Source organism: Coregonus lavaretus (genome assembly GCF_964263955.1).
Source record: "Coregonus lavaretus genome assembly, chromosome: 4".
Lineage (NCBI taxonomy): Eukaryota > Metazoa > Chordata > Actinopteri > Salmoniformes > Salmonidae > Coregonus > Coregonus lavaretus.
In genome coordinates this window covers 78,590,139-78,601,728 of record NC_139991.1, presented here as the reverse complement: position 1 = coordinate 78,601,728, position 11,590 = coordinate 78,590,139, and the positions used below count along the sequence as shown (strand labels likewise).

Sequence of the window (11,590 nt, the reverse complement as noted above, 5' to 3'; positions counted from 1 at the left end):
TATGCATAACAAAACATGTTATGCCATCTCCATCCTGGTGAATATGTCATGCTAGTTCCATCCTGGTGAATATGTCATGCTAGCTCCATCCTGGTGAATATGTCATGCCATCTCCATCCTGGTGAATATGTCATGCCATCTCCATCCTGGTGAATATGTCATGCTAGCTCCATCCTGGTGAATATGTCATGCCATCTCCATCCTGGTGAATATGTCATGCCATCTCCATCCTGGTGAATATGTCATGCTAGCTCCATCCTGGTGAATATGTCATGCTAGCTCCATCCTGGTGAATATGTCATGCTAGTTCCATCCTGGTGAATATGTCATGCCATCTCCATCCTGGTGAATATGTCATGCCAGGTCCATCCTGGTGAATATGTCATGCCATCTCCATCCTGGTGAATATGTCATGCTAGCTCCATCCTGGTGAATATGTCATGCTAGTTCCATCCTGGTGAATATGTCATGCCATCTCCATCCTGGTGAATATGTCATGCCATCTCCATCCTGGTGAATATGTCATGCCATCTCCATCCTGGTGAATATGTCATGCTAGCTCCATCCTGGTGAATATGTCATGCCATCTCCATCCTGGTGAATATGTCATGCTAGCTCCATCCTGGTGAATATGTCATGCCATCTCCATCCTGGTGAATATGTCATGCCATCTCCATCCTGGTGAATATGTCATGCCATCTCCATCCTGGTGAATATGTCATGCTAGCTCCATCCTGGTGAATATGTCATGCTAGCTCCATCCTGGTGAATATGTCATGCCATCTCCATCATGGTGAATATGTCATGCCATCTCCATCCTGGTGAATATGTCATGCTAGCTCCATCCTGGTGAATATGTCATGCCATCTCCATCCTGGTGAATATGTCATGCCATCTCCATCCTGGTGAATATGTCATGCCATCTCCATCCTGGTGAATATGTCATGCCATCTCCATCCTGGTGGCTCTGTGGACTAATTCCATGGATCGACAACAGAAGACTGATGATGTGTCACAATAAAAAACAAAAAAAGACCCCTTAAGGTATCAAAAAAATATATACAAACATTCTTTTATAGAACATTGAATTTGGCATTACTGCTATTAGCCCATAGAAACACATAGTGAATAACAGATTCACTACATGGAACAACAGATAGTCTTAAAAAATAAAACAAATAGTTTGTCCTGAAGTGTCTGGCCTATATCTGAGAGAGATAAGAAAGATCAGGAAACTATTTAAATTTATTTTGTACATGTGGACTAATTCCATGGATAGACAACAGAAGACCGATGATGTGTCACAATAAAAGATGCATGTGTTTTCATGATTAATGCCTAATGAAATTAATGTCCATGTGTCCTATCTGTGCTTGGAGTAAAAAAAGAAAGAAATGCCCAAAATAAGCTAGCCGTGTTTTTAAGACTTCTCCTACAATTTCTGCAGCTCGGTGAAAATCTATTTAACATAATACAAAAATCACCATTAAAATGCGTCAGTTTAAGCTAGAGATATCTGTGTTTGCATGGGCTGCGTCTCAATCCACCGCATCCTCCGATATCGCCCTTCCGCATCTGCGATTGTTTTGCTCTAGTAAGCCCACAAGCCTCACAAGACTAGCCTGAAGGTAGCCGGGTACCAGTTTAAAAAGTGAATGGAAGTACTGTATATATGGAGAATGGAGATAGTTTAGTGCCTAAAAGAAGAGGTTAAATACATGTACAAAACTTAAATGTTTCCTGATCTTTCTTATATCTCTCCGATATAGGACAGACACTTCAGAACAAACTTTGTTTAGATTTTTTTGGGGGGGACCATCTGTTGTTCATCTTGGTACATGTAATGTAATCTACCCAGCTAGCACATTTGGTTCCTTGGAAGTTGTGGGAACTAAAGTTTTTGGTTTACCATTGGTTCAGGGAACGAAGCCATAGCTTTCCTGACTGGTAAAACGTAAAGTTTTTTTAAACGTTCTGAGAAAGGAAGTGAACATTTTGCCTGTTCTGGGAACGTTCATTGTTAGGTTGCAGGGAGGGAGGTTCTGAGAACGTTTTACTATGGTTCCCTGAAAGTTTTCCTGAGATATTTGGGAACCCAAAATGGTTATAACTGGAACCAAAAATGGTTCTTCAAAAGGGTTTTCCTATGGGGACAGCTGAAGAACCCTTTTTGGTTCTAGATAGCACCTTTCTTTCCAAGAGTGTAGCTACATATCTCATATAATCCCCAGGGCAGCATATATCATTCCTCCTGTACATGGAGACTCCTGGGAACAACAGCTAGCCAACAGCTAGCCAACAGATAGCCTAGCGTAGCGTGGGACAGATGTATAAATACATATATAAAGCCCCTCACACCCTCATGATGACACCCCCTTCCCCTCCCCTAGCCAAGCCCAAAATAGAGCAGTTAGGGAATGGGACTGGATATCAGCTGCATCAGATCATGAGTCTGATATGATGCTTCCCACCCTTTAGCCTCCTCAGTGGGTCAGCAGAGACTGTCAGCAGAGAGAGACTGGTAAAACAGCTATGTGTAACCCCTTCAAAAGGGGAGATTGTGTGTCCCAAATGACAACCTATTGATATAGGGCACTGCTTTTGACCAGAGTCCTATGGGTGCCATTTGGGACACGGTCAGAGAGAGAGAGAGCTGTTTACTGTATCCAGGAACACAGAGGAAATGGGGCTGAAATGAAATGGCATGATGACTAACTAAGGCCTCGCTAATGTCCATGGCCTAGCACCCTGAATGGCTGCCATTACGGGTCAACTGGATGTCCATGGCCTAGCACCCGGAATGGCTGCCATTACGGGTCAACTGGATGTCCATGGCCTAGCACCCTGAATGGCTGCCATTACGGGTCAACTGGATGTCCATGGCCTAGCACCCTGAATGGCTGCCATTACGGGTCAACTGGATGTCCATGGCCTAGCACCCTGAATGGCTGCCATTACGGGTCAACTGGATGTCCATGGCCTAGCACCCTGAATGGCTGCCATTACGGGTCAACTGGATGTCCATGGCCTAGCACCCTGAATGGCTGCCATTACGGGTCAACTGGATGTCCATGGCCTAGCACCCTGAATGGCTGCCATTACGGGTCAACTGGATGTCCATGGCCTAGCACCCTGAATGGCTGCCATTACGGGTCAACTGGATGTCCATGGCCTAGCACCCTGAATGGCTGCCATTACGGGTCAACTGGATGTCCATGGCCTAGCACCCTGAATGGCTGCCATTACGGGTCAACTGGATGTCCATGGCCTAGCACCCTGAATGGCTGCCATTACGGGTCAACTGGATGTCCATGGCCTAGCACCCTGAATGGCTGCCATTACGGGTCAACTGGATGTCCATGGCCTAGCACCCTGAATGGCTGCCATTACGGGTCAACTGGATGTCCATGGCTTAGCACCCTGAATGGCTGCCATTACGGGTCAACTGGATGTCCATGGCCTAGCACCCTGAATGGCTGCCATTACGGCTCCACTGGATGTCCATGGCCTAGCACCCTGAATGGCTGCCATTACGGGTCAACTGGATGTCCATGGCCTAGCACCCTGAATGGCTGCCATTACGGGTCAACTGGATGTCCATGGCCTAGCACCCTGAATGGCTGCCATTACGGGTCAACTGGATGTCCATGGCCTAGCACCCTGAATGGCTGCCATTACGGGTCAACTGGATGTCCATGGCCTAGCACCCTGAATGGCTGCCATTACGGGTCAACTGGATGTCCATGGCCTAGCACCCTGAATGGCTGCCATTACGGGTCAACTGGACACATGCACACATAGTGTAAAATCATTCCCATAACGGATCCATCATGGCAGGCTGAGTAGGCTGACTCCCATGTTAAACCATGCTACTGGATCCCAGGTCAGCACCCCAGACGCCATCATGGCAGCCTGGTCCCACAGTTAAAACGGATGGTTGACAGGTCAGCACCCGGGTGTTTCAGAATCCCAGACATCCAGAGCATCACGAACCCTTCACCATGTAACAGTGATGGGTTAGGTTTAGGAGTCCTTCACCATTTAACAGTGATGGGTTAGGTTTAGGAGTCCTTCACCATTTAACAGTGATGGGTTAGGTTTAGGAGTCCTTCACCATGTAACAGTGATGGGTTAGGTTTAGGAGTCCTTCACCATTTAACAGTGATGGGTTAGGTTTAGGAGTCCTTCACCATGTAACAGTGATGGTTTAGGAGTCCTTCACCATGTAACAGTGATGGTTAAGGAGTCCTTCACCATGTAACAGTGATGGTTTAGGAGTCCTTCACCATGTAACAGTGATGGTTTAGGAGTCCTTCACCATGTAACAGTGATGGTTTAGGAGTCCTTCACCATGTAACAGTGATGGTTTAGGAGCCCTTCACCATCTAACAGTGATGGGTTAGGTTTAGGAGTCCTTCACCATCTAACAGTGATGGTTTAGGAGTCCTTCACCATGTAACAGTGATGGTTTAGGAGCCCTTCACCATCTAACAGTGATGGGTTAGGTTTAGGAGTCCTTCACCATCTAACAGTGATGGTTTAGGAGTCCTTCACCATGTAACAGTGATGGTTTAGGAGTCCTTCACCATGTAACAGTGATGGTTTAGGAGTCCTTCACCATGTAACAGTGATGGGTTAGGAGTCCTTCACCATGTAACAGTGATGGGTTAGGAGTCCTTCACCATGTAACAGTGATGGGTTAGGTTTAGGAGTCCTTCACCATGTAACAGTGATGGTTTAGGAGTCTTTCACCATGTAACAGTGATGGGTTAGGAGTCCTTCACCATGTAACAGTGATGGTTTAGGAGTCCTTCACCATGTAACAGTGATGGGTTAGGAGTCCTTCACCATGTAACAGTGATGGGTTAGGAGTCCTTCACCATGTAACAGTGATGGGTTAGGTTTAGGAGTCCTTCACCATGTAACAGTGATGGGTTAGGTTTAGGAGTCCTTCACCATGTAACAGTGATGGGTTAGGAGTCCTTCACCATGTAACAGTGATGGGTTAGGAGCCCTTCACCATGTAACAGTGATGGTTTAGGAGTCCTTCACCATGTAACAGTGATGGGTTAGGTTTAGGAGTCCTTCACCATTTAACAGTGATGGTTTAGGAGTCCTTCACCATGTAACAGTGATGGTTTAGGAGTCCTTCACCATGTAACAGTGATGGTTTAGGTTTAGGGTCTATGTGAGGTGATTACTTTGTATATCTGTTATTATTGTGTTCTATTCTTCAGAGCCCCAGGTCTCCAGCCCATGAAGCCCTTCACCATGGTAGCAGTGAAGATGCTGAAGGAAGAAGCATCTGCCGACATGCAGAACGACTTCCAGAGAGAAGCCGCTCTCATGGCTGAGTTTGACCACCCCAACATAGTCAGGCTGCTAGGTGAGTTAGTTAGTTTGACCACCCCAACATAGTCAGGCTGCTAGGTGAGTTAGTTAGTTTGACCACCCCAACATAGTCAGGCTGTTAGGTGAGTTAGTTAGTTTGACCACCCCAACATAGTCAGGCTGTTAGGTGAGTTAGTTAGTTTGACCACCCCAACATAGTCAGGCTGTTAGGTGAGTTAGTTAGTTTGACCACCCCAACATAGACAGACTGCTAGGTGAGTTAGTTAGTTTGATAGGATGTTCTGATATACTACTACTGATGATAGGCACTTAACCCTAATTGCTCCTGTAAGTCGCTCTGGATAAGAGCGTCTGCTAAATGACTAAAATGTAAATGTAAAATGTATAGGATGTTCTGATGGACTACTACTGATGATAGGATGTTCTGATATACTACTACTGATGATAGGATGTTCTGATATACTACTACTGATGATAGGATGTTCTGATGGACTACTACTGATGATAGGATGTTCTGATGGACTACTACTGATGATAGGATGTTCTGATGGACTACTACTGATGATAGGATGTTCTGATGGACTACTACTGATGATAGGATGTTCTGATGGACTACTACTGATGATAGGATGTTCTGATATACTACTACTGATGATAGGATGTTCTGATATACTACTACTGATGATAGGATGTTCTGATATACTACTACTGATTATAGGATGTTCTGATGGACTACTACTGATGATAGGATGTTCTGATGGACTACTACTGATGATAGGATGATAGGATGATAGGATGTTCTGATGGACTACTACTGACCCTGTGTGTATGCTGTAGGACAGGGACAAACTATGCATGACATCCCGGTCCCCAGAACCCAGTGTTACCAGAATAATGTAATAGTCGCAGTGACACTGTAGTTATTCTGGTCACACACTATGTTTACATCAGAAAGGACAGAAGCCATTCTATCCGGAATATAAAGTATTTGGTTTGTATGCAATTAGGCTTACCAGCTCGACACTAGTGTGGTCCTCTGTAGCTCAGCTGGTAGAGCACGGCGCTTGTAACGCCAAGGTAGTGGGTTCGATCCCCGGGACCACCCATACGTAAAAATGTATGCACACATGACTGTAAGTCTCTTTGGATAAAAGCGTCTGCTAAATGGCTTATTATATTATTAATAACATTGTGTGTGTGTGTGCGTGTCCTCTCCTCCAGGTGTGTGTGCGGTGGGGAAGCCCATGTGTCTGATGTTTGAGTACATGTCTTACGGAGACCTGAACGAGTACCTGCGTCGCCGTAGCCCCACCCAGCAGCGCAGCCTGAGCCAGGCCAGCCAATCAGGACGCAGCTTCTCCTCCGAACTGGAGTTGGGGCCACTGTGCTGCGAAGAACAGCTGTTCATATCCAAGCAGGTGCAACGAAACGTTAATATATATATACAGTACCAGTCAAAAGTTTGGACACACCTACTCATTCAAGGGTTTTTCTTTATTTTTTTACTATTTTCTACATTGTAGAATAATAGTGAAGACATCAAAACTATGAAATAACACATATGGAATCATGTAGTAACCAAAAGAATGTTAAACAAATCAAAATATATTTTATATTTGAGATTCTTCAAACTAGCCACCCTTTGCCTTGTTGACAGCTTTACACACTCTTGGCATTCTCTCAACTAGCTTCATGAGGTAGTCACCTGGAATGCATTTCAATTAACAGCTGTGCCTTGTTAAAAGTTAATTTGTGAAATTTCTTTCCTTCTTAATGCGTTTGGGCCAATCAGTTGTGTTGTGTCAAGGTAGGGGGGGTATACAGAAGATAGACCTATTTGGTAAAAGACCAAGTCCATTTTATGGCAAGAACAGCTCAAATAAGCAAAGAGAAACAACAGTCCATCATTACTTTCAGACATGAAGGTCAATCAATCCAGAAAAGTTTCTTCAAGTGCAGTCACAAAAACCATCAAGTGCTATGATGAAACTGGCTCTCATGAGGACCGCCACAGGAAAGGAAGACCCAGAGTTACCTCTGCTGCAGAGGATAAGTTCATTAGAGTTAACTGCACCTCAGATTGCAGCCCAAATAAATGCTTCACAGAGTTCAAGTAACAGACACATCTCAACATCAACTGTTCAGAGGAGACTGCGTGAATCAGGCCTTCATGGTCGAATTGCTGCAAAGAAACCACTACTAAAGGACACCAATAATAAGAAGAGACCTGCTTGGGCCAAGAAACACGAGCAATGGACATTAGACTGGTGGAAATCTGTCCTTTGGTCTGATGAGTCCAGATTTGAGATTTTTAGTTCCAACTGCTGTGTCTTTGTGAGACACAAAGTAGGTGAATGGATGATCTCCGTATGTGTGGTTCCCACCGTGAAACATGGAGGAGGTGGTGTGATGGTGTGGGGGTGCTTTGCTGGGGACACTGTCTGTGATTTATTTAGAATTCAAGGCACACTTAACCAGCATGGCTACCACAGGATTCTGCAGTCATACGCCATCCCATCTGGTTTGCGCTTAGTGGGACTCTCATTTGTTTTTCAACAGCACAATGACCCAACACACCTCCAGGCTTTGTAAGGCTATTTGACCAAGAAGGAGAGTGATGGAGTGCTGCATCAGATGACCTGGTCTCCACAATCACCCGACCTCAACTCAATTGAGATGGTTTGGGATGAGTTGGACCGCAGAGCGAAGGAAAAGCAGCCATCAAGTGCTCAGCATATGTGGGAACTCCTTCAAGACTGTTGGAAAAGCCTTCCACATGAAGCTAGTTGAGAGAATGCCAAGAGTGTGCAAAGCTGTCATCAAGGCAAAGGGTGGCTATTTGAAGAATCTCAAATATAAAATATATTTTGATTTGTTTAACACTTTTTTGGTTACTACATGATGCCATATGTGTTATTTCATAGTTTTGATGTCTTCACTATTATTCTACAATGCAGAAAATAGTAAAAATAAAGAAAAAACCCTGAATGAGCAGGTGTCCAACCTTTTGACTGGTACTGTATATATTACATTTTTTCTTTAATACAACATTACAATTCAGACAATACAAATGTTAATAGTGTTAGCATTTCCCATAGAAAAACATGACACACTTAGCCGCCATGCTAACAGACAGTGTGAGGCTAAAAACAGGGAACTGTTAGCATTTCCCAGAAAAACATGTCAAACTTAGCCAGAATGCTTATACTAGATGACCAACAAAAACACTTATTACTAAGACAGGGTTCTTTTAGCATGTCCCATAGGAAAATAAGAATCACTTAGCCATCAAGCTAACACTAGCTGGGCATGCACAGTTGTATATTTTAATGACGGCTAATGCTAACAAGCCAACTCTTCGTTTCCCATCCTCTTCGCCAGGTGGCGGCGGGCATGGCGTACCTGTCAGAACGCAAGTTCGTCCACCGCGACCTGGCCACCCGGAACTGCCTCGTAGGAGAGGAGATGGTGGTGAAGATCGCCGACTTCGGTTTATCCAGAAACATCTACTCTGCTGACTACTACAAGGCCAATGAGAACGATGCTATCCCCATACGCTGGATGCCCCCAGAGTCCATCTTCTACAACCGCTACACGACGGAGTCGGACGTGTGGGCCTACGGGGTCGTTCTCTGGGAGATCTTCTCCCACGGCATGCAGCCGTACTACGGCATGGCCCATGAGGAGGTCATCTACTACGTTAGAGACGGCCACATCTTGGCCTGCCCTGAGAACTGTCCTGTAGAGCTGTTCAATCTGATGAGACTGTGTTGGAGCGGTCACCCAACAGACAGACCCAGCTTCAGTAGTATCCACCGTATCCTGGAACGCATTCACGAGCAGACGCTGACACCGGCCACATAGAACAACAGACAGAGCTGCAGCAGAACAGAGAAGGTGTTAATCCACATGGAACAAGAGACAGAGCTGCAGCAGAACAGAGAAGGTGTTAATCCACATGGAACAAGAGACAGAGCTGCAGCAGAACTGAGAAGGTGTTAATCCACATGGAACAAGAGACAGAGCTGCAGCAGAACAGAGAAGGTGTTAATCCACATGGAACAAGAGACAGAGCTGCAGCAGAACAGAGAAGGTGTTAATCCACATGGAACTCAATGCCAATACTCTATATAAACTTGAATGTTTCTATTGTAAAGCCAGCCAGGGGAATATTCATTCATCTGCAACGTCTGTGAGCTCAAAGCTGACTAGAAGTGTCTTTTTAGAGGCAGATTACAGAGGTTAGAGAGAGTGAATCTACAGTTAGTACAGTCAACTCATTCAGTATTTAGCTACTACATCATTTAAACATACACTGCCAATATGTCATCAAATAGGCTCAGCATATTCCAGCAGACACATATTCACTGTAAAGTTTTTTGGTTGTTTTTAGACAAACTGCTATTCCACTTTTGGGCATTCTCATTATGCTGGACTATTTGTCCTTTTTTAAATATTGTATACTTTATCAACGTAGCATGTTTAGATGCAATGATTCTTATAGACTTGAGCACAGCTTTCTTTGGGAGAGTGTTGACTGGGTAGTGGTTATTCTAGATTAATGACGGTCAGCTTGAAATGCATTTCAACAAATCTCTTCTAATAAGCTCGTTTGAATCCTAATGTCAATTTCTGGAGATTTGTTGGGTGTTGTGTTGGTTGTGGTTGTTGAGTTGGATATTGGTTTGTGAGAAGTGTCAATTTCGTTATTATTTAAAGTCAAATTAAACTTGTGTGATCATCAGCACAACATTGATTTATATGATCAATTAACTAAAATGTTTTAAACACCTTGTGACCTTTGTCAGAAGTGTGGTTCCTTCCTGATTGTTTTCTCTGAACAGTGACCATACATTGATCCTTCGCCCATCTACTGCACCCTTCACTAGCAGTACAAGGAACCCTTATCTCTGACACTAGCAGTACAAGGAACCCTTATCTCTGACACTAACAGTAGAAGGAACCCTTATCTCTGAGACTAACAGTAGAAGGAACCCTTATCTCTGACACTAGCAGTATTAGGAACCCTTATCTCTGACACTAACAGTAGAAGGAACCCTTATCTCTGAGACTAACAGTAGAAGGAACCCTTATCTCTGACACTAACAGTAGAAGGAACCCTTATCTCTGACACTAACAGTAGAAGGAACCCTTATCTCTGACACTAACAGTACAAGGAACCCTTATCTCTGACACTAGCAGTATTAGGAACCCTTATCTCTGACACTAGCAGTATTAGGAACCCTTATCTCTGACACTAGCAGTATTAGGAACCCTTATCTCTGACACTAACAGTAGAAGGAACCCTTATCTCTGACACTAACAGTAGAAGGAACCCTTATCTCTGACACTAACAGTACAAGGAACCCTTATCTCTGACACTAGCAGTATTAGGAACCCTTATCTCTGACACTAACAGTAGAAGGAACCCTTATCTCTGACACTAACAGTACAAGGAACCCTTATCTCTGACACTAGCAGTATTAGGAACCCTTATCTCTGACACTAGCAGTATTAGGAACCCTTATCTCTGACACTAACAGTAGAAGGAACCCTTATCTCTGACACTAACAGTAGAAGGAACCCTTATCTCTGACACTAGCAGTATTAGGAACCCTTATCTCTGACACTAGCAGTAGAAGGAACCCTTATCTCTGACACTAGCAGTAGAAGGAACCCTTATCTCTGACACTAGCAGTAGAAGGAACCCTTATCTCTGAGACTGGGTGTGTCCCAACTGGCACGCTATTTCTACATAGTGCACCGAATAGGGAAAAAGGTGTGATTTGGCTAGTAAATCACTGTTGTATAGGTCAACAGGTTTGGTACAGGTTTTGTAAGATAGATGGCACTGTTCCACCACAATAAGGGTTTAGAATAGAAAGTCTTAGGCACATAATTGTTACAGGATGTGCTCTTCCTCTGAAGTGAATGTATAACATGTGGACACAATACAAGAGTTTACCAAACCAACACAAAGGGATTCACCACCTCCACCAGACAAACCAACACAAAGGGATTCACCACCTCCACCAGACAAACCAACACAAAGGGATTCACCACCTCCACCAGACAAACCAACACAAAGGGATTCACCACCTCCACCAGACAAACCAACACAAAGGGATTCACCACCTCCACCAGACAAACCAACACAAAGGGATTCACCACCTCCACCAGACAAACCAACACAAAGGGATTCACCACCTCCACCAGACAAACCAACACAAAGGGATTC

General features: G+C 44.4%; 1 pseudogene across 1 annotated transcript in view; it reads left to right on the top strand.

Annotated features, from left to right (window-relative positions):
• LOC311127551 (muscle, skeletal receptor tyrosine protein kinase-like) overlaps window positions 1-9,216 on the top strand; it is a 78,548-nt pseudogene extending 69,332 nt beyond the window's left edge. Inside the window, exons 14-16 of the transcript in view lie at window positions 5,238-5,386; window positions 6,574-6,770; window positions 8,734-9,216. The product of the transcript in view is annotated as a muscle, skeletal receptor tyrosine protein kinase-like (transcript). The remainder of the gene's footprint in view (window positions 1-5,237; window positions 5,387-6,573; window positions 6,771-8,733) is intronic.
• Window positions 9,217-11,590: the final 2,374 nt, after the last annotated feature.